Here is a 27,926-nt window from a genome sequence, read left to right on the forward strand (position 1 = left end):
TTATGATATTTTCTGTGTTATTATCTATCCCTTTCCTAATGATTCCTAACATTCTGTTCGCTTTTTTAACTGCTGCTGCACATTGAGGGATGTTTTCAGAGAACTATCCACAATGGCTCCTAGATCTCTTTCTTGAGTGGTAATAGCTAATTTAGTATGTCATTTTGTATGTATAGTTGGGATTATGTTTTCCAGTGTGCATTACTTTGCATTTATCAACACTGAATTTCATCTCCCATTTTGTCACCCAGTCGCCAAGTTTAATGAGATCTCTTTGGACTTCACAGTCAGCTTTGGACTTCACTATCTTGAGTAATTTTGTATTATCTGCAAATTTTGCTGCCTTACTGTTTACTCTTTTTTTCCAGATAACTTATGAATATGTTGAACAGTACTGGTTCCAGTACATACCCTTGGGGGGCACCACTATTTACCTATCTCGATTTCGAAAACTGACCATTTATTCCTACCCTTTGTTTCCTATCTTTTAACCAGTTACTGATCCGTGAGAGGATCTGCTTTCTTATTCCAGAACTGCCTACTTTGCTTAAAAGCCTTTGGTGAGGGACCTACTCACAAGCTCTCTGAAAGTCCAAGCACACACTATCACTGGATCACACGTTTGTTGACATAAAATTCAAAGAATTCCATTATATTGGTGAGGCATGATTTCCCTTTACAAAAACCAGGTTGACTCTTCCCCAGCAAATTGTGTTCATCTATGTGTCTGATAATTCTGTTCTTTACTATAGTTTCAACTAGGGCTGTCGATTAATTGCAGTTAACTCACATGATTAACACAAAAACATTTATTGCAATAAAAAAAATTAATCACCAAAAATTGTGTTTTAATCCCATTGTTAAACAATAGAATACCAATTGAAATTTATTAAATATTTGGATGTTTTCTACATTTTCATATATATTGTATTCTATGTTGTAATTGAAATCAAAGTGTATATTTACACTGTAAAAATGATAAACAAAAGAAATAATATTTTTCAGTTCACCTCATACAAGTATTGTAGTGTGATCTCTTTATCATGAAAGTGCAACTTACAAATGTAAATTTTTTTTGTTATATAACTGCACTCAAAAACAAAACAATGTAAAACTTCAGAACCTACAAGTCCACTCAGTCCTACTTCTTGTTCAGCCAATCACTAAGACAAACAAGTTTGTTTACATTTACAGGAGATAATGCTGCCCGCTTCTTATTTACAATGTCAACTGAAAGTGAGAACAGGCATTTGCATGGAACTTTTGTAGCAGGCATTGCAAGGTATTTACGTGCCAGATATGCTAAACATTCATATGCTCCTTCATACTTCGGCCACCATTCCAGAGGACATGCTTCCATGCTGATGACACTTGTTAAAAAGATAATGCGTTAACTAAATTTGTGACTGAACTCCTTCGGGGACAATTGTATGTCCCCTGCTCTGTTTTACCCACTTCTGCCATATATTTCATGTTATAGCAGTCTCGGATGATGACCCAGCAAATGTTGTTTGTTTTAAGAACACTTTCACTGCAGATTTGACAAAATGCAAAGAAGGTACCAATGTGAGATTTCTAAAGATAGCTACAGCACTCAACCCAAGGTTTAAGAATCTGAAGTTCCTTCCAAAATCTGAGAGGAGAAGGTGTGGAGCATGCTTTCAGAAGTCTTAAAAGAGCAACACTCTGATGCAGAAACTATAGAACCTGGATCACCAAAAAAAAAATTCAACCTTCTGCTGGTGGCATCTGACCCAGATTATGCTAATCAATATGCATCGGTCCACAGTGCTTTGGATTGTTATCGAGCAGAACCCATCATCAGCATGGACGAATGTCTCCTGGAATGGTGCTTGAAGCATGAAGGGACATATGAATCTTTAGTGCATTTGGCACATATATATCTTGCAAAGCCAGCTACAACAGTGCCATGTGAACACCTGTTCTCACTTTCAGGTTATATTGTAAACAAGAAGCGGGCACTATTATCTCCTGCAAATGTAAACAAACTTGTTTGTCTGAATGATTGGCTGAACAAGAAGTAGGACTGAGTGGACTTGCAGGCTCCAAAATTTTACATTGTTTTATTTTGAATGGAGGGGGTTTTTTTGTACATAATTCTAAATGTATAAAATCAACTTTCATGATAAAGAGATTGCACTAAAGTATTTGTATTAGGTGAATTGAAAAATGCTATTTCTTTTGTTTTTTTTTACAGTGCAAATACTTGTAAGTAAAGTGAGCACTGTGCACTTTGTATTCTGTATTGTAATTGAAATCAATATATTTGAAAATGTAGAAAACATCCAAAATATTTAAATGATGGTATTCTATTATTGTTTAACAGTGTGATTAATTGCGTGATTAATCACAATTAATTTTTTTAGTCGCTTGACAGCCCTAGTTTCAACCAACGTGCCTGTTATCGTATTAGACTTACTGGCCTATAATTGCCAGGATAACCTCTGGAGCCTTTTTTAAAAATTGGTGTCACATTAGCTATCCTCCAGTCATCTGGTACAGAGGCTGATTTAAGCAATAGTTTACATACCACAGTTAGTAGTTCAGCAATTTCATATTTGAGTTCCTTAAGAACACTTGGTTGAATATCATCAGGTCCTATTGACTTATTCCATTAAATTTATCAATTTATTCCAAAACCTCCTCTTACTGTCACCTCAGCCTGGGACAGTTGCAAAATATTAATTTAGCTTCTCGGCAATGGTCCTGTCTTCCTTGAGTGCTCATTTAGTATTTTGATCGTCCAGTGGCTTCTGATATACTTAAAAAAAAATTGATCCAATCTTTAAAAGATGTCTTTTTGTATCTAACTGCTTCCTTTACTCTGTTGTTTAGCCATGGTGGCATTTATTTGGATCTCTTACTTCTTTTTTATTTGGGGTACACATTTAGTTTTACCTCTATTATGGTGTCTTTAAAAAGTGTACATGCAACTTGCAGGGATTTCACTCTTCAGACTGTTCCTTTTAATTTCAATTTAACTAGCCTACCTCATTTTTGTGTAGTTCAGCTTTTTGAAGTTAAATGCTACTGTAGAGGGTTTCTTGGGTATTTCTCCCCTGCAAGGATGTTAAATTTAATTACATGGTAGTTGCTATTACCAAGCAGTTCAGCTATATTCACCTCTTGGACAGGATCTAAATCAAGAATTCCCTCTCTTCTTGTGGGTTCCAGGGCTAGCTGCTCCAAGAAAAAGTAATTAATAGTGTATAAAATTTTTATCTCTGTATCATGCTCTGAGGTGACATGTTCCCAGTCAATAAGGGGATAGTTGAAATCCCCCATTATTATTGTGTTTTCTGTTTTTATAGACTTTGTAATCTCCTGAGCATTTCACAAACACTGTCATCATCCTGGGCAGGTGGTTGGTAGTATATTCCCACTCCTATACTCTTATTATTCGAGCATGGAACTTCTATCCATAGAGTCTCTATGGAACTGTTTGATTCATTTAAGATTTTTACTATATTTAATTCCATGCTTTCTTTCATCTGTAGTGCCACTTCCCCACCAATGCAACCGACTCAGTAATTCCTGTGTATTTTGTACCCTGGTGTTACTGTATCCCATTGATTATTGTTGCTCCACCAAGTTTCTATGATGCCTATTATAGCAATAGCCTCATTTAATACCAGGCACTAAAGTTCACCCACTTTAGTATTTGTCTTCTTGCATTTGTATACAAGCATGTAAAAATTTTCAATATTTAGCTGCCTGCCTTAATGTGAGGTAATTGAATGGGACTCTTTTGTTTGTTTGATTGTTTCTCTTCAGTTCCTAGTTGTATTTTATCAACGTCTATCTTCTCCTTTTTACTAGGATATAGAGTATCTCTTGTAATAAATCATCCCCTAGGGATTTGTCTGTCCAGACAGTGTGCTGTTCCACACCTGTTGGCTTTTCTTCAGATCTTAGTTTAAAAACTCCTCAATAACCTTTTTATCTTTAAATGCTAGCAATCTGGTTCTGTTTTGGTTTAGATGGAGCCCATCCTTCCTGTATAGGTTTCTACTTTCCCCAAAGGCTCTCCTATTGCTAATAAACCTAATGCCCTCTTTCCAACACCATTGTCTCATCCACACATTAAGATCCTGTGGTTGTGCCTGTCTAACTGGCCGTGCATGTGGAACTGGAAGCATTTCATAGAATGCTACCATGGGGGTCCTGGACTTTAATCTTTTACCTAGCAGCCTAAATTTGGCCTCCATGACCTCTTGCCTACCTTTGCCTAAGTCATTAGTACCCACATGTACCATGATCACCGACTCCTTTCCAACTCTCCACATAAGCCTGTCTAGATGTCTCAAGAGGCCCACAATCTTTGCATCCAGCAGGCATTTCACCATGAAGTTCTTCCAATCATCACAAACCCAGCTATCTATATTTCTAATAATTAAATCCCCATGAAAGTCAATAAGGACAAATGCAAAGTACTCCAATTAGGAAGGAACAATCAGTTGCACATATACAAAATGGGAAATGACTGCCTAGAAAGGAGTACTGCGGAAAGGGATCTGGTAGTCATAGTGGATCAGAAGCTAAATATGAGTCAGTAGTGCAACATTGTTGCTAAAAAAGCAAACATCATTCTGGGAAGTATTAGCAGGAGTGTTGTAAGCAAGATGTGAGAAGTAATTCTTCTGTTCTACTCTTAGCTGATTAGGCCTCATCTGGAGTATTGTATCCAGTTCTGGGCGCCACATTTCAGGAAAGATGTGGACAAATTGGAGAAAGTCCACAGAAGAGCAACAAAAATGATTAAAGGTCTAGAAAAGATGACCTATGAAGGAAGATTGAAAAAATTTGGATTGTTTAGTATGAAGAAGAGAAGACTGAGAGGGGACATGATAACAGTTTTCAAGCACATAAAAGGTTGCTCCAAGGAGGAGAGAGAAAAATTGTTCTTGTTAACCTCTGAGGATAGGACAAGGAGCAATGGGCTTAAATTGCAGCAAGGAAGGCTTAAGTTGAACATTAGGAAAACTGTCAGAGTGGTTAAGCACTAGAATAAATTGCCTAGGGAGCTTGTGGAATCCCCATCACTGGAAATGTTTAAGAACAGGTTAGTCAAACACCTGTCAGGAATAGTCTAGATAATACTTAGTCCTGCCATGAGTGCAGGGGACTGGACTAGATGACCTCTTGAGATCCCTTCTAGTCCTACACTTCTCTGATTCTAAGATTACTATTACCTGTCTCTTCCTAATAACAGGGTTTCCCATCCCTGGGGAAGTAGCCTCAGTGCAGAGGATACCATGACATCATCTGGAAGGATGGTCCCAAGTACAGGAGTGTTTCCCTCCATTCAAGCTTGATGTTCTCCTTCCCGAGACTTTCATCCTCCTCAACAGCACAGAGGCTGTCAGACTTGGGGTGGGACTGCTGTGCTGTGTCCAGGAAAGTCTCATCTGTGTATCCCTCTGTCTCCCTTAGCTGCTCCAGTTCAGCCACTCTTGTCTCAAGAGCCTGTTCTTGGTCTCTGAGAGCTGGGAGGTGCTTGTACTGAATGCACATATGCCACTTGCCTACAAACCAGGTAATCAGATATGTTGCATTCAGTGCAATAAACTGGATAGCCCCCACTCTGCTGCTGGATTTCTGCCTGAATTATTTGTACTCTTGTAGGAGTTATTTGTGTTTTTTCTTTCTGTGTGTGTGTATTTGGGGAGGGAGGCAGTAGTTATTGGCCTAAGTTTAGTAAATGTTTATTAGGTGTATCCACACGGAGCTCATTGCAGTATGTAGCCCATAAGGCCAATTTGCTAGCTTGCTATATTGCACAGTATGTTTTCTTTTGGTTTGATTCATGTTATTTTATTATCATATCTTATTATTAGTGAATCATAGTATTTTCTTAGGCTTTGTTTATGTTGAATGCCAGCTTATGGTATTCATAAGAGTTATCCATAATAGTTTACTGTAAATGCAAGTAACCTACAGGCCTATATCCTGTACGATTAGCTAGAGCAAATCAGTATGAGCGTTTGCAACCTTTGGCATAGGTAAATGGCTTACTGGTCACCCCCTTTTACTTTGGGGAACTGAATGGGGAACTGAACAAAGAATCAAATCTGTTTACCTTAGGTCTGGAGCAGACCGGTAACCGCAGGGCACACCGCAGGACATGGAAGTCATGAGTTAGGCCAAGGGTAATGGTTTCGGGAATGAGATAATCGATACTAATACGTATGAGTATATGTCATAATATGTGTTAACCTATAGAGTAAGTGTAGCTCACGAAAGCTTATGCTCAAATAAATTTGTTAGTCTCTAAGGTTCCACGAGTCCTCCTTTTCTTTTTGCGGATACAGACTAACATGGCTGCTACTCTGAAACCGAAGATTTATGTGGGTGAGGTAATAAGATTTGTGCATGGTAGGTTGGGCCTAGATTCTGGCAGTGGGCAGTACCAGGACCCTATAAGAAGGCAAACAACCATGCAGGAAGGTCGCTTTTTCCTATCTTCTATCAAGCTATCAGCTCAGCTTTGCAACACAGCTTGAACCTAATCCCTACCAATTTGAGAAGCCTGGACCATCGAATTCATCAGGCTTGCCAGAGACAAGGCTGGTCCTCTGTCTCCTACTACCAGGTCTTCAGGGAAGGGTGTGAATATGCTAGCTTAAGTAGTCTTTTAGAATAGAAATGTTACCACCAGGGGATAGAATTGTATTACTTCTCTGTGTCTCTGTGTTTTGTAACATTTATTCTTCTTTCATTCATTTTAATAAAGATCTTAACAAGTTGGTATTGTCCTCAGTATAAGTGTCCTTGCCATATGCCCTGAGAGTCCTCTCATGATATTAAACTGTCTGTGTTCACTATCCCTGTAGCCTGAATTGGGACAAGAACCTAAAATATCTTCTGATCAGATCAGTGGCGAGCCATAATAAACTAGCCCATAAAAACAGTTGGTGAGCCAGCCAGGAGTCTTGAGGTGTGTGTTGCAAAAACTTTAAAAGCTCACCTGAAGTAATAAAAGTCACAGAGCAAAGACTCTATGTGACCCAGTCACAGGGAACAGTATGCTAGTTCTCTCTTGACTGAATGTTTCTTGGCAGTGGTCCTGGTGATGCTTCCTCCTTTTCTTCTCTTGCAGCTTGAGTGTGTGTTTAACTGTTAAATGTCCGTCTTAGTGGCCAGATAGTGGGAGTGGAATCTTGCAAGATAATTGCAAGTGATTTTAGTGGTTATATGTGCAGTAAGAGGCTTTTGGGGTTGATTATTGATAAAGCAGCAGCATTGGGCCCAATGACCCATGTGAAATGGTGGCAGTGGAGTCGATTTATTTGCCCTGATTGGCCGTAGTAGGTCAGAACTTATATGGTTTGAGTTACCCTTTTGTCTCCCTCGACTCCCCCGGGCTGCTCCCTGATCCGTCCCACTGTTCGGTAGGTCCTGACAGGGTTTTGCCTCTGTATCGGCTAATGTACCTTAGCCATCGAGGGAAGATAGGGATCTTGCCCCCACCTCTCTGTTTCTGGAACTTATTGTCTGTGGTAGTATTATTTTGTAATGAAGGGACGCCTTCAGATTTAGAGTTAAGAAATAGTTTGTTGTTATAGTGTTAAGGATTACTTTTTTTCTATTTTAGAGGTTAAGTAATTTTATTCAGTGTAAAAATGAGTGAGACAGAGGCGGCAGAGCCTGTAGAGGCTGCCCACAGGATGGCTTTAGAGAACTTTGCCAAGAAGTATATTAAGGAACACGGAGGAGGTTTAGAGCAATTGAAAAACAGAGAAGCTCTCTCTGAGCATTGTAACCCATGGGGTCTTGTGAGCCAGATGTTTGAGATCAAAGCAGAGAGGAAGAAAATAAAGGCTAGGGAAGTGAAAGGGATTGTTATGGAGTGTCTGTTAATGGCATGTAGCGTTATAGGGTGGAAGTTGAATGTGAGAGTGGAGTTTACTTAGGAAAACACATAAGGCTGTAAAGGAAAAGGCAATTAAGGAGTTAAAAGATCTGTTACACACTGTTTAGGAGGAGCAGATAGTGCTTTTCCATAAGCGAAAGGATTTGGAAAAGAAGTTAGAACAGAGCCAGTATCGTGCCCAGAAGGCACATGAGGAAGCTTATGGATGGCAGAAATGAGGAACTGCTAGCTTAAAATCGCTGGATGGCTATAAATTAGACCATGGTCAGTTGTTGGATTGCATCAAAGAGTTAGAAGTCAGTTGTGATTTATTAGAGAGAGATAAGGTGAGGCTCACAGTATTGGAATGTAGGGGAGAGACCACAGGAGTGTCTGTAATGGCGACCTCCTTGGTCACGACAGAGAGAGCAGATGAAGAGATGACCCCACACAGGGCTGGCCTTACCATGAGGTGAACTGAGGTGGCTGCCTCAAGTGCCAGACTGTGGGGGGGCGCCACTAGGACCCAGCGTGTAGAAAATTGTGTCTGCTGCTGGTGCATATGTAGGGTCTCTGCTCTAGATGCACAGAGATGGTGGAGTGCTGTGCTGGATGAAGGGGGGCACAAGAGACATAATAGGCAGGCAGGAGAAAAGGTGAGAGGGAATAACAGAAAGCAGCGGGAGCTGTAGGGAGAGAGAGGAGGAGGAGTTTCTTATGTACCTCTCTAGCACCCCCAGGAGCCTGGACTGATTATCACCAGCTTCTCAGGGAGCTTTCTGTTTCCTGCTGCTTCCCTGAACCCACTTGAGGAGAACAGGCAGTCAACTGAAGTAGTAGGAGCCAGTTAGGCCCTTAAGACAGTGATATCTTCCCTCACTCAGGCCCTGCTACCAGCCTGCTTATTTGTCCCCCTCAACTGAGTGTTGAGAGCCACTATAGCTGGCACAGAACAGCAGTCATGAGTGAAAGAAGAAAACGCCCCTCTGGGCAGCATTCAGAAAAAGAAAGAAAGCAAAGGAAGCTTTTCTATCTAAGCAGGAAAGAGTTCTCCTGAGATACACAGACACAAATGTTCACGGTGAGCCTTCCATCCCCAGTGAGGATGTGAGTGGTGAGGAGATGCCTGAACTTCCAGATAGTCAGAGTGCAGGTGACCTGGCAGCTACTGCAGCATCCATATCTCCATCTCAAATGGATGTAACCATGCACATTCCTGAAGAAAAGTGTAGATCAGAGAAGAGTGTGGTGGAGGCGCAAGAAACAGCTGCTCCTTAAGTCTAGATGACCCAGGACTGTGGATCCACTTGAGCAGTAGCCTGAGGGACTTGCTTGTATTGCATGGACCACAGCAAGTGAAAAACTTCATGTTCCCCAAAGACAATGAAAACAGAAGTTTCCATCCAACACATTACTGGTGTGAAATCCTCAATGGTGACAAAGTGGAGAGGCCATGGCTTATGTACTCAAAACCCCAGAATGCTGCATACTGTTTTTGTTGCCCCTAATGCCCCTACTCTACTTGCGCTACATTGATGACATCTTCATCATCTGGACCCATGGAAAAGAAGCTCTTGAGGCATTCCACCATGATTTCAACAATTTCCATCCCACCATCAACCTCAGCCTGGACCAGTCCACACAAGAGATCCACTTCCTGGACACTACGGTGCTAATAAGCGATGGTCACATAAACACCACCCTATATCGGAAACCTACTGACCGCTATTCCTACCTACATGCCTCTAGCTTTCATCCAGATCATACCACTCGATCCATTGTCTACAGCCAAGCGCTACGATATAACCGCATTTGCTCCAACCCCTCAGACAGAGACAAACACCTACAAGATCTCTATCATGCATTCCTACAACTACAGTACCCACCTGCTGAAGTGAAGAAACAGATTGACAGAGCCAGAAGAGTACCCAGAAGTCACCTACTACAGGACAGGCCCAACAAAGAAAACAACAGAACGCCACTAGCCATCACCTTCAGCCCCCAACTAAAACCCCTCCAACGCATCATCAAGGATCTACAACCTATCCTGAAGGACGAGCCATCGCTCTCTCAGATCTTGGGAGACAGACCAGTCCTTGCTTACAGACAGCCCCCCAATCTGAAGCAAATACTCACCAGCAACCACACACCACACAACAGAACCACTAACCCAGGAACCTATCCTTGCAACAAAGCCCGTTGCCAACTCTGTCCACATATCTATTCAGGGGATACCATCATAGGGCCTAATCACATCAGCCACACCATCAGAGGCTCGTTCACCTGCGCATCTACCAATGTGATATATGCCATCATGTGCCAGCAATGCCCCTCTGCCATGTACATTGGCCAAACTGGACAGTCTCTACGTAAAAGAATGAATGGACACAAATCAGACGTCAAGAATTATAACATTCAAAAACCAGTTGGAGAACACTTCAATCTCTCTGGTCACTCGATCACAGACCTAAGAGTGGCTATACTTCAACAAAAAAGCTTCAAAAACAGACTCCAACGAGAGACTGCTGAATTGGAATTAATTTGCAAACTGGATACAATTAACTTAGGCTTGAATAGAGACTGGGAATGGATGAGTCATTACACAAAGTAAAACTATTTCCCCATGGTATTTCTCCCTCCCACCCCACCCCCCACTGTTCCTCTGATATTCTTGTTAACTGCTGGAATTAGCCTACCTGCTTGTCACCATGAAAGGTTTTCCTCCTTCCCCCCCCTGCTGCTGGTGATGGCTCATCTTAAGTGATCACTCTCCTTACAGTGTGTATGATAAACCCATTGTTTCATGTTCTCTGTGTGTGTGTGTATATAAATCTCTCCTCTGCTTTTTCCACCAAATGCATCCGATGAAGTGAGCTGTAGCTCACGAAAGCTTATGCTCTAATAAATTTGTTAGTCTCTAAGGTGCCACACGTACTCCTTTTCTGTTTTTGTTGCAAACTCTTCCAGCCTAATGTTCCAGTCATATTGGGTCCTACAGGAACAAAGGACTGGAAAAACCTGGCTAGAAATCTGGCATGCCATGAGAAGGCAGCAAATCACCAGAGAGCATTCCATAGGTGGAAAGAGTGAGAGATGAGACTAAGGTTAAAGGCCACCATAGATGATCAGCATCAAGAGAAGATTACATCAGAGTCCCTTTCCTGGCAAAATGTTCTGGAAAGGCTCATTGCCATTGTGAGAATGCTTGCTACCCAAAACCTAGCACTGCATGGCACTTCAGATCAGCTGTATGTGCCAAACAATGCAATACTGTCAGTTGAAGAATGTTTCATACAGCTCAAGGAACACAGCAGTATATTTGGGATGTTGTATGATATTCCAAAACTCCTCACTATACCTGAAGAAGACCTACACCAGCAATGCAGGGCACTAGAGACAGTGTTGACACATGATGACATGCACAATATTGATGCGAGTAATTTAGGTGATGAACTGAAAGCCCTTTCAAGATACATTTCAGCAGGATCAACTCCAAAGGCTGTTCTGGAATATTTGTGCACAAATAAGATGACCACCCTCTTTCCAAATGCTTTTGTTGCTCTGCACATACGTCTAGCACTTCCTGTAGCAGTTGCCAGTGGAGAACACAGCTTCTCCAAGCTGAAGTTAATAAAAACACATCTACACTCCACAATGACACAGGAGAGGCTGGTTGGCCTTGCAACCATCTCAATAGAGCATGAGCTCGCCCAGACTGTGGACCTTCAGGAAGCAGTTCAAACCTTTGCAACCAAGAAGGCATGGAAAGCACCACTTTAATTATTCAAACAGATAAAAATACCAGTGTTTACTATGCAGACAAGAAAAGTTACATTTGCTGTTCAGGTGTTTGAATGTTAAGTGTTGCTTAAAATTTTTGAACAAGGCATTTTAAGTTGTTAGTTCTCCTTTATTGGGGTAGGTAGCAGATCAGTACCATGAGAGGGGTAGAACAGGAAGAAGGGAGAATTGAGACCTTTCAAAGTTTTGGCCCAAGTCAGGGGGTATGGGGGCATCATATGAGCTCCCCGCCTCAGGTACTAAAATGTTGTGGGTTGACCCTGACCCCACAGATTATTGCAAAAGAGATAGGAGAGATAGGAGATGAGTTAGTGTCGGTCCCCTTCCCGTCAGACTGGTGGAACCAACAGAGACTGATCAACCTGTGGGGCAGTTACTTGAAGTAGAATGAGAGGGTTAGTCTAGACAGATATGGTCCCTGCAGATGCAAAGGCAGAGACTCAGGAATAACCTGGTGAGTCAGAAAAAGAGATTGGCAGTGGAGCAGCAGCAGCCAGTCTGCCAGCAGAAAGAAGAAGTCCTACTATGGCAGTGCCAGAGGAGGAGGAGTTGTGTGAGACTAATTCTGTCATCCTAGGGGAGGAATCTAACGATGCAGAGGAAAAGTGTAAGGGAGATTATGAGGGAGGGGTACCCCTCCCTTCTCCGTCAGCCTCCGCTATCAATGGAGCAGGAGGGGAATGCCTTTGGAGTTTCAAATTGCATGGGAAATGGAGCGTGCTCTTTCAGAAATAGTACGGGCATCTAATGCTTGTGACACTGTGATGGGATCCCCATGATACAGCCTGGGACCATGGGACCACTGTGCCCCCTTAATTCTCTCCACCCTGCGCTGTCTCTCACAATTTCTTGCTAGTGAGCAGCAGCAAACTCCTCCAGGTGCTTTTATCAGTCAACACAACCACATGTGGAGATCCAACACCCAGCTAGGTTGCATGAATGTTCCCAGAGCCACTCATAAATCACACAGAGAAAGGCACCAGAACCAAATTCCCCCCAGCTCTTAGCACTGTACCTCAGGAATATACCATCTTCCACTGCTCAAGATGAGCAATGCAGATTTAGTAATTGGTTCACCAATTCATCAATGGAAAATGGATCTACACAAGCCTTTGCAAAACCTGAGCAGATTTGCCACACAACTACAAACTTCGTACAAACTAACTGGTAAAGATAAACAGTAAAACAACTGTACTGATTATAAAAGATAAATTTTAAGTGATAGGCAAAAAGTCAGAGTTAGGTACCAAAAGAAATAAAATATAAGAACATAAGAATGGACATACTGGGTCAGGCCAAAGGTCCATCCAGCCCAGTATCCTGTCTACCAACAGTGGCGAATGCCAGGTGCCCCAGAGAGAAAGTGAACCTAACAGGTAACGATCAGTGATCTCTCTCCTGCCATCCATCTCCACCCTCTGACAAACAGAGGCTAGGGACACCATTCCTTACGCATCCTGGCTAATAGCCATTAATGGATTTAGCCTCCAGGAATTTATTCAGTTCTCTTTTAAACCCTGTTATAGTCCTAGCCTTCACAACCTCCTCAGGCAAGGAGTTCCACAGGTTGACTGTGCACTGTGTGAAGAAGAACTTCCTTTTATTTGTTTTAAACCTGCTGCCCATTAATTTCATTTGGTGGCCCCTAGTTCTTATATGATGGGAACAAGTAAATAACTTTTCCTTATTCACTTTCTCCACACCACTCATGATTTTATATACCTCTATCATATCCCCCTTTAGTCTTCTCTTTTCCAAGCCACAAAGTCCTAGCCTCTTTAATCTCTCCTCATATGGGACCTGTTCCAAACCCCTAATCATTTTAGTTACCCTTTTATGAACCTTTTCTAATGCCAAAAGAAAAGGAGTATTTGTGGCACCTTAGAGACTAACAAATTTATTAGAGCATAAGCTTTCGTGAGCTACAGCTCACTTCATCGGATGCATTTGGTGGAAAAAACAGAGGAGCGATTTATATACACACACAGAGAACATGAAACAATGGGTTTATCATACACACTGTAAGGAGATCAGAGTAGCAGCCGTGTTAGTCTGTATTCGCAAAAAGAAAAGGAGTACTTGTGGCACCTTAGAGACTAACAAATTTATTAGAGCATAAGCTTTCGTGAGCTACAGCTCACTTCATCGGATGCATTTGGTGGAAAAAACAGAGGAGAGATTTATATACACACACACAGAGAACATGAAACAATGGGTTTATCATACACACTGTAAGGAGAGTGATCACTTAAGATAAGCCATCACCAACAGCAGGGGGGGGAAGGAGGAAAACCTTTCATGGTGACAAGCAGGTAGGCTAATTCCAGCAGTTAACAAGAATATCAGAGGAACAGTGGGGGGTGGGGTGGGAGGGAGAAATACTATGGGGAAATAGTTTTACTTTGTGTAATGACTCATCCATTCCCAGTCTCTATTCAAGCCTAAGTTAATTGTATCCAGTTTGCAAATTAATTCCAATTCAGCAGTCTCTCGTTGGAGTCTGTTTTTGAAGCTTTTTTGTTGAAGTATAGCCACTCTTAGGTCTGTGATCGAGTGACCAGAGAGATTGAAGTGTTCTCCAACTGGTTTTTGAATGTTATAATTCTTGACGTCTGATTTGTGTCCATTCATTCTTTTACGTAGAGACTGTCCAGTTTGGCCAATGTACATGGCAGAGGGGCATTGCTGGCACATGATGGCATATATCACATTGGTAGATGCGCAGGTGAAGGAGCCTCTGATAGTGTGGCTGATGTGATTAGGCCCTATGATGGTATCCCCTGAATAGATATGTGGACAGAGTTGACAACGGGCTTTGTTGCAAGGATAGGTTCCTGGGTTAGTGGTTCTGTTGTGTGGTGTGTGGTTGCTGGTGAGTATTTGCTTCAGATTGGGGGGCTGTCTGTAAGCAAGGACTGGTCTGTCTCCCAAGATCTGAGAGAGCGATGGCTCGTCCTTCAGGATAGGTTGTAGATCCTTGATGATGCGTTGGAGGGGTTTTAGTTGGGGGCTGAAGGTGATGGCTAGTGGCGTTCTGTTGTTTTCTTTGTTGGGCCTGTCCTGTAGTAGGTGACTTCTGGGTACTCTTCTGGCTCTGTCAATCTGTTTCTTCACTTCAGCAGGTGGGTACTGTAGTTGTAGGAATGCATGATAGAGATCTTGTAGGTGTTTGTCTCTGTCTGAGGGGTTGGAGCAAATGCGGTTATATCGTAGCGCTTGGCTGTAGACAATGGATCGAGTGGTATGATCTGGATGAAAGCTAGAGGCATGTAGGTAGGAATAGCGGTCAGTAGGTTTCCGATATAGGGTGGTGTTTATGTGACCATCGCTTATTAGCACCGTAGTGTCCAGGAAGTGGATCTCTTGTGTGGACTGGTCCAGGCTGAGGTTGATGGTGGGATGGAAATTGTTGAAATCATGGTGGAATTCCTCAAGAGCTTCTTTTCCATGGGTCCAGATGATGAAGATGTCATCAATGTAGCGCAAGTAGAGTAGGGGCATTAGGGAACGAGAGCTGAGGAAGCGTTGTTCTAAGTCAGCCATAAAAATGTTGGCATACTGTGGGGCCATGCGGGTACCCATCGCAGTGCCGCTGATTTGAAGGTATACATTGTCACCAAATGTGAAATAGTTATGGGTCAGGACAAAGTCACAAAGTTCTGCCACCAGGTTAGCCGTGACAGTATCGGGGATACTGTTCCTGACGGCTTGTAGTCCATCTTTGTGTGGAATGTTGGTGTAGAGGGCTTCTACATCCATAGTGGCTAGGATGGTGTTTTTAGGAAGATCACCAATGGACTGTAGTTTCCTCAGGAAATCGGTGGTGTCTCGAAGATAGCTGGGAGTGCTGGTAACGAAGGGCCTGAGGAGGGAGTCTACATAGCCAGACAATCCTGCTGTCAGGGTGCCAATGCCTGAGATGATGGGGCGTCCAGGATTTCCAGGTTTATGGATCTTGGGTAGCAGATAGAATACCCCAGGTCCTGGCTCCAGGGGTGTGTCTGTGCGGATTTGTTCTTGTGCTTTTTCAGGGAGTTTCTTGAGCAAATGCTGTAGTTTCTTTTGGTAACTCTCAGTGGGATCAGAGGGTAATGGCTTGTAGAAAGTGGTGTTGGAGAGCTGCCTAGTAGCCTCTTGTTCATACTCCGACCTATTCATGATGACGACAGCACCTCCTTTGTCAGCCTTTTTGATTATGATGTCAGAGTTGTTTCTGAGGCTGTGGATGGCACTGTGTTCTGCATGGCTGAGGTTATGGGGTAAGCGATGCTGCTTTTCCACAATTTCAGCTCGTGCACGTCGGCGGAAGCAGTCTATGTAGAAATCCAGGCTGCTGTTTCGACCTTCAGGAGGAGTCCACCTAGAATCCTTCTTTTTGTAGTGTTGGCAGGAAGGTCTCTGTGGGTTAATATGTTGGTCAGAGGTGTGTTGGAAATATTCCTTGAGTCTGAGACGTCGAAAATAGGATTCTAGGTCACCACAGAACTGTATCATGTTCGTGGGGGTGGAGGGGCAAAAGGAGAGGCCCCGAGATAGGACAGATTCTTCCGCTGGGCTAAGAGTATAGTTGGATAGATTAACAATATTGCTGGGTGGGTTACGGGAACCATTGTTGTGGCCCCTTGTGGCATATAGTAGTTTAGATAGCTTAGTGTCCTTTTTCTTTTGTAGAGAATCAAAGTGTGTTTTGTAAATGGCTTGTCTAGTTTTTGTAAAGTCCAGCCACGAGGAAGTTTGTGTGGAAGGTTGGTTCTTTATGAGAGTATCCAGTTTTGAGAGCTCATTCTTAATCTTTCCCTGTTTGCTGTAGAGGATGTTGATCAGGTGGTTCCGCAGTTTCCTTGAGAGTGTGTGGCACAAGCTGTCAGCATAGTCTGTGTGGTATGTAGATTGTAATGGATTTTTTACCTTCAGTCCTTTCGGTATGATGTCCATCTGTTTGCATTTGGAGAGGAAGATGATGTCTGTCTGTATCTGTGCGAGTTTTTTCATGAAGTTGACAGATTTCCACTCTATACGGCTAAATTCAGTGCCTTGCATAATCACAGGTTTCAGAGTAGCAGCCGTGTTAGTCTGTATTCGCAAAAAGAAAAGGAGTACTTGTGGCACCTTAGAGACTAACAAATTTATTAGAGCATAAGCTTTCGTGAGCTACAGCTCACTTCATCGGATGCATTTGGTGGAAAAAACAGAGGAGAGATTTATATACACACACACAGAGAACATGAAACAATGGGTTTATCATACACACTGTAAGGAGAGTGATCACTTAAGATAAGCCATCACCAACAGCAGGGGGGGGAAGGAGGAAAACCTTTCATGGTGACAAGCAGGTAGGCTAATTCCAGCAGTTAACAAGAATATCAGAGGAACAGTGGGGGGTGGGGTGGGAGGGAGAAATACTATGGGGAAATAGTTTTACTTTGTGTAATGACTCATCCATTCCCAGTCTCTATTCAAGCCTAAGTTAATTGTATCCAGTTTGCAAATTAATTCCAATTCAGCAGTCTCTCGTTGGAGTCTGTTTTTGAAGCTTTTTTGTTGAAGTATAGCCACTCTTAGGTCTGTGATCGAGTGACCAGAGAGATTGAAGTGTTCTCCAACTGGTTTTTGAATGTTATAATTCTTGACGTCTGATTTGTGTCCATTCATTCTTTTACGTAGAGACTGTCCAGTTTGGCCAATGTACATGGCAGAGGGGCATTGCTGGCACATGATGGCATATATCACATTGGTAGATGCGCAGGTGAAGGAGCCTCTGATAGTGTGGCTGATGTGATTAGGCCCTATGATGGTATCCCCTGAATAGATATGTGGACAGAGTTGACAACGGGCTTTGTTGCAAGGATAGGTTCCTGGGTTAGTGGTTCTGTTGTGTGGTGTGTGGTTGCTGGTGAGTATTTGCTTCAGATTGGGGGGCTGTCTGTAAGCAAGGACTGGTCTGTCTCCCAAGATCTGAGAGAGCGATGGCTCGTCCTTCAGGATAGGTTGTAGATCCTTGATGATGCGTTGGACCCCCACGAACATGATACAGTTCTGTGGTGACCTAGAATCCTATTTTCGACGTCTCAGACTCAAGGAATATTTCCAACACACCTCTGACCAACATATTAACCCACAGAGACCTTCCTGCCAACACTACAAAAAGAAGGATTCTAGGTGGACTCCTCCTGAAGGTCGAAACAGCAGCCTGGATTTCTACATAGACTGCTTCCGCCGACGTGCACGAGCTGAAATTGTGGAAAAGCAGCATCGCTTACCCCATAACCTCAGCCATGCAGAACACAGTGCCATCCACAGCCTCAGAAACAACTCTGACATCATAATCAAAAAGGCTGACAAAGGAGGTGCTGTCGTCATCATGAATAGGTCGGAGTATGAACAAGAGGCTACTAGGCAGCTCTCCAACACCACTTTCTACAAGCCATTACCCTCTGATCCCACTGAGAGTTACCAAAAGAAACTACAGCATTTGCTCAAGAAACTCCCTGAAAAAGCACAAGAACAAATCCGCACAGACACACCCCTGGAGCCAGGACCTGGGGTATTCTATCTGCTACCCAAGATCCATAAACCTGGAAATCCTGGACGCCCCATCATCTCAGGCATTGGCACCCTGACAGCAGGATTGTCTGGCTATGTAGACTCCCTCCTCAGGCCCTTCGTTACCAGCACTCCCAGCTATCTTCGAGACACCACCGATTTCCTGAGGAAACTACAGTCCATTGGTGATCTTCCTAAAAACACCATCCTAGCCACTATGGATGTAGAAGCCCTCTACACCAACATTCCACACAAAGATGGACTACAAGCCGTCAGGAACAGTATCCCCGATACTGTCACGGCTAACCTGGTGGCAGAACTTTGTGACTTTGTCCTGACCCATAACTATTTCACATTTGGTGACAATGTATACCTTCAAATCAGCGGCACTGCGATGGGTACCCGCATGGCCCCACAGTATGCCAACATTTTTATGGCTGACTTAGAACAACGCTTCCTCAGCTCTCGTTCCCTAATGCCCCTACTCTACTTGCGCTACATTGATGACATCTTCATCATCTGGACCCATGGAAAAGAAGCTCTTGAGGAATTCCACCATGATTTCAACAATTTCCATCCCACCATCAACCTCAGCCTGGACCAGTCCACACAAGAGATCCACTTCCTGGACACTACGGTGCTAATAAGCGATGGTCACATAAACACCACCCTATATCGGAAACCTACTGACCGCTATTCCTACCTACATGCCTCTAGCTTTCATCCAGATCATACCACTCGATCCATTGTCTACAGCCAAGCGCTACGATATAACCGCATTTGCTCCAACCCCTCAGACAGAGACAAACACCTACAAGATCTCTATCATGCATTCCTACAACTACAGTACCCACCTGCTGAAGTGAAGAAACAGATTGACAGAGCCAGAAGAGTACCCAGAAGTCACCTACTACAGGACAGGCCCAACAAAGAAAACAACAGAACGCCACTAGCCATCACCTTCAGCCCCCAACTAAAACCCCTCCAACGCATCATCAAGGATCTACAACCTATCCTGAAGGACGAGCCATCGCTCTCTCAGATCTTGGGAGACAGACCAGTCCTTGCTTACAGACAGCCCCCCAATCTGAAGCAAATACTCACCAGCAACCACACACCACACAACAGAACCACTAACCCAGGAACCTATCCTTGCAACAAAGCCCGTTGTCAACTCTGTCCACATATCTATTCAGGGGATACCATCATAGGGCCTAATCACATCAGCCACACTATCAGAGGCTCCTTCACCTGCGCATCTACCAATGTGATATATGCCATCATGTGCCAGCAATGCCCCTCTGCCATGTACATTGGCCAAACTGGACAGTCTCTACGTAAAAGAATGAATGGACACAAATCAGACGTCAAGAATTATAACATTCAAAAACCAGTTGGAGAACACTTCAATCTCTCTGGTCACTCGATCACAGACCTAAGAGTGGCTATACTTCAACAAAAAAGCTTCAAAAACAGACTCCAACGAGAGACTGCTGAATTGGAATTAATTTGCAAACTGGATACAATTAACTTAGGCTTGAATAGAGACTGGGAATGGATGAGTCATTACACAAAGTAAAACTATTTCCCCATAGTATTTCTCCCTCCCACCCCACCCCCCACTGTTCCTCTGATATTCTTGTTAACTGCTGGAATTAGCCTACCTGCTTGTCACCATGAAAGGTTTTCCTCCTTCCCCCCCCTGCTGTTGGTGATGGCTTATCTTAAGTGATCACTCTCCTTACAGTGTGTATGATAAACCCATTGTTTCATGTTCTCTGTGTGTGTGTATATAAATCTCTCCTCTGTTTTTTCCACCAAATGCATCCGATGAAGTGAGCTGTAGCTCACGAAAGCTTATGCTCTAATAAATTTGTTAGTCTCTAAGGTGCCACAAGTACTCCTTTTCTTTTTACTGTAAGGAGAGTGATCACTTAAGATAAGCCATCACCAGCAGCAGGCGGGGGAAAGGAGGAAAACCTTTCATGGTGACAAGCAAGGTAGGCTAATTCCAGCAGTTAACAAGAATATCAGAGGAACAGTGGGGGGTGGGGTGGGGGGGGAGAAATACCATGGGGAAATAAGAAAAGGAATACTTGTGGCACCTTAGAGACTAACAAATTTATTAGAGCATAAGCTTTCGTGAGCTACAGCTCACTTCATCGGATGCATTTGGTGGAAAAAACAGAGGAGCTTTGTGTAATGACTTATCCATTCCCAGTCTCTATATAAATCTCTCCTCTGTTTTTTCCACCAAATGCATCCGATGAAGTGAGCTGTAGCTCACGAAAGCTTATGCTCTAATAAATTTATTAGTCTCTAAGGTGCCACAAGTACTCCTTTTCTTTTTGCGAATACAGACTAACATGGCTGCTACTCTGAAACTTTTCTAATGCCAGTATATCTTTTTTGAGATGAGAGGACCACATCTGTACGCAGTATTCAAGATGTGGGCATACCATGGATTTATATAAGGGCAATAAGATATTCTCTGTCTTATCCCTTTTTTAATGATTCCTAACATCCCGTTTACTTTTTTGACTGCCACTGCACACTGCATGGACGTCTTCAGAGAACTATCCACAATGACTCCAAGATCTTTCTCCTGATTTGTTGTAGCTAAATTAGCCCCCATCATATTGTATCTATAGTTTGGGGTTATTTTTTCCAATGTGCATTACTTTACATTTATCCACATTAAATTTCATTTGCCATTTTGTTGCCCAATCACTTAGTTTTGTGAGATCTTTTTTAAGTTCTTCACAGTCTGCTTTGGTCTTAACTATCTTGAGCAATTTAGTATCATCTGCAGACTTTGCTCCCTCGCTGTTTACCCCTTTCTCCAGATCTTTTATGAATAGGTTGAATAGGATAGGTCCTAGGACGGACCCTTGGAGAACATCACTAGTTACCCCTCTTCATTCTGAAAATTTACCATTTATTCCTATCCTTTGTTCCCGGTCTTTTAACCAGTTCTCAATCCATGAAAGGATCTTCCCTCTTATCTCATGACAACCTAATTTACATAAGAGACTTTGGTGAGCGACCTTGTCAACGGCTTTCTGGAAATCTAAGTACACTATGTCCACTGGATCCCCCTTGTCCACATGTTTGTTGACCCCCTCAAAGAACTCTAATAGATTGGTAAGACACGATCTCCCTTTACAGAAACCATGTTGACTTATGCACAACAATTTATGTTCTTCTGTGTGTCTGACAATTTTATTCTTTACTATCGTTTCAACTAATTTGCCCGGTACTGACGTTAGACTTACCAGTCTGTAATTGCCCAGATCACCTCTAGAGCCCTTCTTAAATATTGGCATTACATTAGCTATCTTCCAGTCATTGGGTACAATAGCTGATTTATAGGACAGGTTACAAACCATAGTTAATAGTTCCACAATTTCACATTTGAGTTCTTTCAGAACTCTTGGGTGAATGCCATCTGGTCCCAGTGATTTGTAACTGTGAAGTTTCTCAATTAATTCCAAAACCTCCTCTAGTGTCAATTCCTCAGATTTGTCACCTACAAAAGATGGCTATATGGGAATCTCCCTAACATCCTCAGCCGTGAAGACTGAAGCAAAGAATTCATTTAGTTTCTCTGCAATGACTTTATCGTCTTTAAGTGCTCCTTTTGTTTCTCGATCATCCAGGGGCCCCACTGGTTGTACAACAGGCTTCCTGCTTCTGATGTACTTAAAAAATATTTTGTTATTACCTTTTGAGTTTTTGGCTAGCTGTTCTTCAAACTCCTATATGCCTCTTCTTATTACATTTTTACACTTAATTTGGCAGTGTTTGTGCTCCTTTCTATTTACCTCACTGGGATTTGACTTCCACTTTTTAAAAGATGCCTTTTTATCTCTCACTGCTTCTTTTACACGGTTGTTAAGCCACAGTGGTTCTTTTTTAGTTCTTTTACTATGTTTTTTAATTTGGGGTATACATTTAAGTTGAGCCTCTATTATGGTGTCTTTGAAAAGTGTGCATGCAGCTTGCAGGGATTTCACTCTAGTCACTGTATGTTTTAATTTCTATTTAACTAACCTCCTCATTTTTGCCTAGTTCCCCTTTCTGAAATTAAATGTCACAGTGTTGGGCTGTTGAGGTGTTCTTCCCACCAAGGAGTGTTAAAAGTTGTTATATTATGGTCATTATTTCCAAGCAGTCCTGTTATAGTTACCTCTTGGACCAGATCCTGCGCTCCACTCAGGACTAGGTCGAGAGTTGCCTCTTCCCTTGTGGGTTCCTGTACCAGCTGCTCCAAGAAGCAGTCATTTAAAATATCGAGAAATTTTGTCTCTGTATTTTGTCCTGAGCTGACATGTACCCAGTCAATATAGGGATAACTGAAATCCCCCACTATTATTAAGTTCTTTATTTTGATAGCCTCTCCACTCTCCATTAGCATTTCATCGTCACTATCACTGTCCTGGTCAGGTGGTCGATAATAGATCCCTACTGTTATATTCTTATTAGAGCATGGAATTACTATCCATAGCGATTCTATGGAACATGTAGATTTGTTTAATATTTTATTTCATTTGATTCTACATTTTCTTTACATATAGTGCCACTCTCCCCCCCCCAATCCTATTAGACTGGGCAACATCTTGATAAAGCAAGTTTTTCTCACCCCCACTGGATATTGCAGTTCATAGTACACAGATTTCACCCTTGAAATCTGGGTCAGTCTCCTCAGTTAGAATCTTCAGAGTGTCCTTGTTGCTTGCAGTGTAGGTGGGTTAAGGAGACAGGCCCAGCATGTGGCCACTGTGTTCTGTTTTATAACCTCAGTCCCATATGCTTGGAGAACACAAGTCCAGGCATGTCCGGGTGAGCATTGCTGAGTCTCCAGGCAAGGTTGAGCAATTCACCTGGTGTGGCCTCATGCAGGTGAGTCATTGCATTGTAGCTCCCTTGCTGGACAATGGCTGTTGATGGGTTGTTTCACATCCCGCCCAGGCGTTGGTTACTTTCCTTGCTGTTGCCTCTGGGGAGCTAATATCTGGCTGAATCCCCAATTTACAGCATGGTTTAGTGACAGCCATACAACATAATTCTCATAACTTCATGTGCATTAATGACATACATATATGGATAGAGAAGTGACTTTCAGCAGATCATAACCTTTCCCCTGATACCTTAGAAGGCATGCTTTATATGCACAATCCCAATCATATATAAATGAGCAATATGGGGGTTACATGGTGCTCCCCCAAAGTACAGGATGTCACAGATACAATCATCACTAGGAATCAGGAGAGAGAGAATGCAACCCAGAGATGCTATTCCAGCACCCCCACCTAACATGGTAGTATCATCCAATTCAGGATGTGCAGCCTCCTCGGGGTCCCCCGAGAGGGTGATCCCCTGCAACCATGGCAATCAGATCAATTGCCAGCATAGCCTAGATCCCTTGAATTCTGGGGACTTCCTATAGCCCCTTGGTATGTGTTAGTGTCATCACACATGCCAGTGGAACTCCCACTCACACCTTTCCATGGTATAAGTGATGTTTCATCCCAGTATGAAAGTGCCTTTAACAGGAGGCATGAGAACTTTGAGGAATGCTATACTAACCATTTATATCCTAGCTTCCACCCAGGGGAAACATCTGATAGTTCTGATGAAGGAAGTGCTGAGTTGGGTAGGAGAAGGACCCTAGGCCCTGATTTAGAAGGGGAGATTTCAGACACTGATTCCAATGGAAGCAGCTCAGTCTCCCCAGATTTTAGATTCCAATTGCCCCGTGGCAATGGTCACAGATATTAGACCCTGGACTTGGTGGCCAAACAAGTAGGGATGATGGAGGATTCCTCGGTTGCAGTGCACGCACAATGTGTTCTGGAAACAGTGAAGATATTTGGTTTGCCAGATGATGACTGGGTTAAAATCTTACAGTTCACAGTGAATCGAGTGTTATGGAGCACCTTGTCCCAGAGTTTACGATGGGTGGAAAGTCTTTCCCAGAGATAGTAGCATTGCTAAAGAATAATCAGCATCCGGGGCAGGCTGGAAGAACATTTGGAGAAGAGGGACAAGGTCCTACAAATTCTTAAAGAAGCAGGCTTAAAGTGTAATCCTGTGAAGGTGGGGCTAATGTGCACCTGTATCTCTTTCCTGGGTCTCACCTTGACAAAATTGGGTTGAATCCCATCGCAGCAAAACATGGAGGCAATCCAAAAGTTGCTATTATCAGAGAACCCGGCTGTGCTAAGATTCTTTTTGGGTTTTACTGGATTCCACAAGGATTTCATTCCCAATTTTGCTTCCATTGCAGGTCCTTTGTATTAACTGCTAAAGAAGAGTGTTCAATGGGAATGGACTGAGCAATACATGGAAGCAGTGTCCCAGCTGAAATGGGCCATTGTCAAGGCTCCGGTGTTGATCAATCCAAATCCTATCACCTGGAGGTGGCGGTGAATGCCAATATGTTAGTGGCTGTCGCCTCTCAAGAAAGGCATGGGAAAATCAGACCATGGCCTATACCTCACGTTTAATGTCTCCAGTAGAGCTCAAATATGACAAATGTGAAAAATACTTATTGGCCACTAGTTGGGCCATACAACATTTTGATTTTCTAATTGGCCTCAGCCCAATCATATTGCACTCATTGCACACCCCCTTCAGTTCTTACTATCCATTCAGATCAAAGGTGGGCAGGTCTCCAATGCCTGCTTGGCCTATTGGGCTTTGTTATTACAAGGGAAGGATATTTCAGTGAAACCTATTAGGACACCATCTCTGCTACCAACTGCCTTATTGTATCAAGGCGAGCTCCATGTTTGTCCAGACATGGATGAACAGATTCCAAGGGAGATAATAGAGAGAAGTTTTTCCTACATTTGATTCAGGAGAAAGATTCCTTCAAAGGATACCACTTCTTTGTGGATGGGTCTAGTTATTTTGATCAGGGGAAACCATACATAGGGTTCAGATTCTATGTCATTCCTCCCAAAGGAAGAGGAAAACCTTGCAAGAAAACATACTCATGAACCCCATATTCAGCCCAATATGCTGTATTAGCAGTGGTGGCTTGTGTATTGGAGTACTGTGTCCAGGCCTCCATCAAGACCTCATACTAAAACATTGATCTGTTTTCAGACTCACAGAGTTCTTTCCCTGTTGGGTAACCAATGGGTTTATGTCCTCTGATGGGTTGCCAATCAAATATGCATCACTGTTGAGGTACATCCATGACCTGGCATTAAAAATCACTGCCCCAGGATGGCCAGTTACAGTGAAAAAGATCATGGCTCACTCAAAATCAGAACCCTATGCAACTGAGAATGGAAAGGCTGATAGATTAGCCCGAGAGGGAGGCTGATCAGGGGAGTTCTGGAGGGAGAAGGCCCTAGAACATTTTATCATAACCCTTGGTCCTAAGTGCCCCATTTCTGCCACCAAAGCAGTAGGAACTGACATTCCTGACATAAAGGAGATGCAAACATTAGACAAGGCTATAGTGGACATAACCCAAGAACTTTCTAAAGCAGAAGGAGAATGGCCATCCTCATTAAACCCTTTATATGGGAGATATAGACAGTATCTACAGTTGGTAGATGGAATCCTCATGTACACAGGAGGTCCTTTTCCTGTGTGGGTGGTTCCAATTCCCTTGCGAAAGAAAATGATATACGTGGTCCATGATACTCCAACAGGAAGACATCGGGGGTGGACAAAATGGTCCAATGTCTCTTAACTGTGGGATGGTGGCTGCTCCTTAGATTGGATGTACAACAGTACTGTGACAATTGTTTGGCTTGTGCCCAAGCCAACCCAACTCCATCCAAAAGGAATGCACCATTGCAATTTGGGTGTATGAAGGACCCTGGATGGCTTTGCAGATTGATTTCATAGGCCCTTTACCGAGGTCCAAAGAGGCAACTAATACCTCTTGGTGATTGTCAATCCTTTCTCAAAATGGGTGGAGGCCTTTCCCCTGAAAGCCAATACTGCAAAAGCCACAGCCAAGGTTCTGGTAGAACAAGTCTTCTTTCATTGGGGGATCCCTGCGAAAGTGGAATCAGACCAGGGATCACATTTTACAGGACAGTTGTTCAAAAGCTGTCTTAAATTGATGGGAGTCCCGCAGAGACTACACATCCCATACAGACCACAGTCATCTGGGATGGTGAATGAGCTATTCGGACCATAAAGGTGATGTTGAGGAAACTAGCTGATGCCAATGGATGCAAATGGGATTCCCTCATGCCTCTGATTCTTATGGGATTAAGGGCAACTCCTGCTGCATCCACTGATAAAACACCCTTTGAGGTTATGACAAGCAGAAATATGAGATTTCCAGAACACCTGATCTGGCACACCAGTGGCACTCAATTGGAGGGAATCAAAATGGATACCTATCTGTAAGAATATTTAATTCAGGTCCATCTGCAGGTAGCCGTGAAATTGGGGAAATCCCGGCCTACGGCTAAGGCCTATTTTGTAAGATAACAACATCATTTGAACTCCAACCTCCCAAGTATTCTCTCTTTGTTTTTTGTCAAAGAGCCAGAGCATGGGTTATATAATCGATGAATTGGACCTTTCCGAATCATCGATAAACTCAGTTCAGCAGTGTACAAGATTAGAGTAACAGGAGTCAAGCAAAATAGAAATAAAATCTAACAGGCTAATCAGTTAAATCTGTATCGATCATCCAAGTCCCAGGAGCAGCTTGCTTCCCAGGAGCTAGGTGAACTGCCCGCTGTGGAATTGCTACAATTGGAGTCCAGCGGATCAAAACCATAAAATGGACATTGAGATTGCTGATCTACTATTCCCTCATCTTTGCTCTGAGGGTAGGATGGAGCCAAAATCAGAATTTGGGACTCGAATTTTGCAAAGGATAGAGCAAGCTGCACAGGACCAGGTGTTTGAACATTTAAAACACAATGCACGTCCAAAAGAGTGGAGCAAACCATCATCATCAATCAAGGCAATGAACTTACTTTAGAACTATATGCTGATTCATTGGCAAATGGTTCTGTGGACTCATTTCCATATCTTGTAAATATTTTAAGTGTTAATGTGATGGTGAATATTGTTTGGGGTTGGAAGGAAGAAGCAAAAGCCAAACCTTCACTTGATCCAAGGTTAGAAGAGTATGAGATAATTATGAGTTGGAGATATATACTGAAACAGGGAAAATTGGTAAGAACAATAAAATGGCGGACCAAACTAACTGCCTGGACTAATGAAACAACATTGAGAATGCATGATTTACTCCCACATATGACTGGCAGGTATAGAGCAGGGGTATGTACAGCCTCCTGTCAATTCCCTGATAATTGTATCTGGTGGAAATATATTAGGTTAATTGTTCAACCATCAAACACAGACAATCCCTTAGAAATGGTGAATTTAGGTCCTAATCCTGAATTCATTCACCATCCAATCCAATATGTTAAGGGAATTAGAAAGGAAGCGGTCACCTTTAATTGGCAGGGGTGATATCACTGCCATCAAGTGGCTGGAAATGGATTAAGCCCTTGGATGAAAATTCAAAGGGGGGGAGGTGTGATGGGTTGGGTCACAGAAACCCCCTTGGGAACTGCCACCTGCTGTGCTGGGACTACCTGGAACCTGTTTTCCTTGGCAGCTTGGGACTTCAGTGCCCTGCCTGGTTGTGCCAGACATGCTAGCCTGCTACAAACACAGACCCAGGTCTGAACCACGTCCCCCAAAAGCTGCAGGA

The 27,926-nt window shown here is 42.9% G+C and overlaps 1 long non-coding RNA gene across 1 annotated transcript; it reads left to right on the plus strand.

The window, feature by feature from the left end:
* On the plus strand, nucleotides 1-27,926 carry LOC122455739. The gene is made up of 4 exons (XR_006274190.1): nucleotides 1-16; nucleotides 9,167-9,170; nucleotides 9,962-9,965; nucleotides 27,747-27,926. It is a non-coding gene; the product is annotated as an uncharacterized LOC122455739 (long non-coding RNA).

Source organism: Dermochelys coriacea, chromosome 9 (genome assembly GCF_009764565.3).
Source record: "Dermochelys coriacea isolate rDerCor1 chromosome 9, rDerCor1.pri.v4, whole genome shotgun sequence".
Classification (NCBI taxonomy): domain Eukaryota; kingdom Metazoa; phylum Chordata; order Testudines; family Dermochelyidae; genus Dermochelys; species Dermochelys coriacea.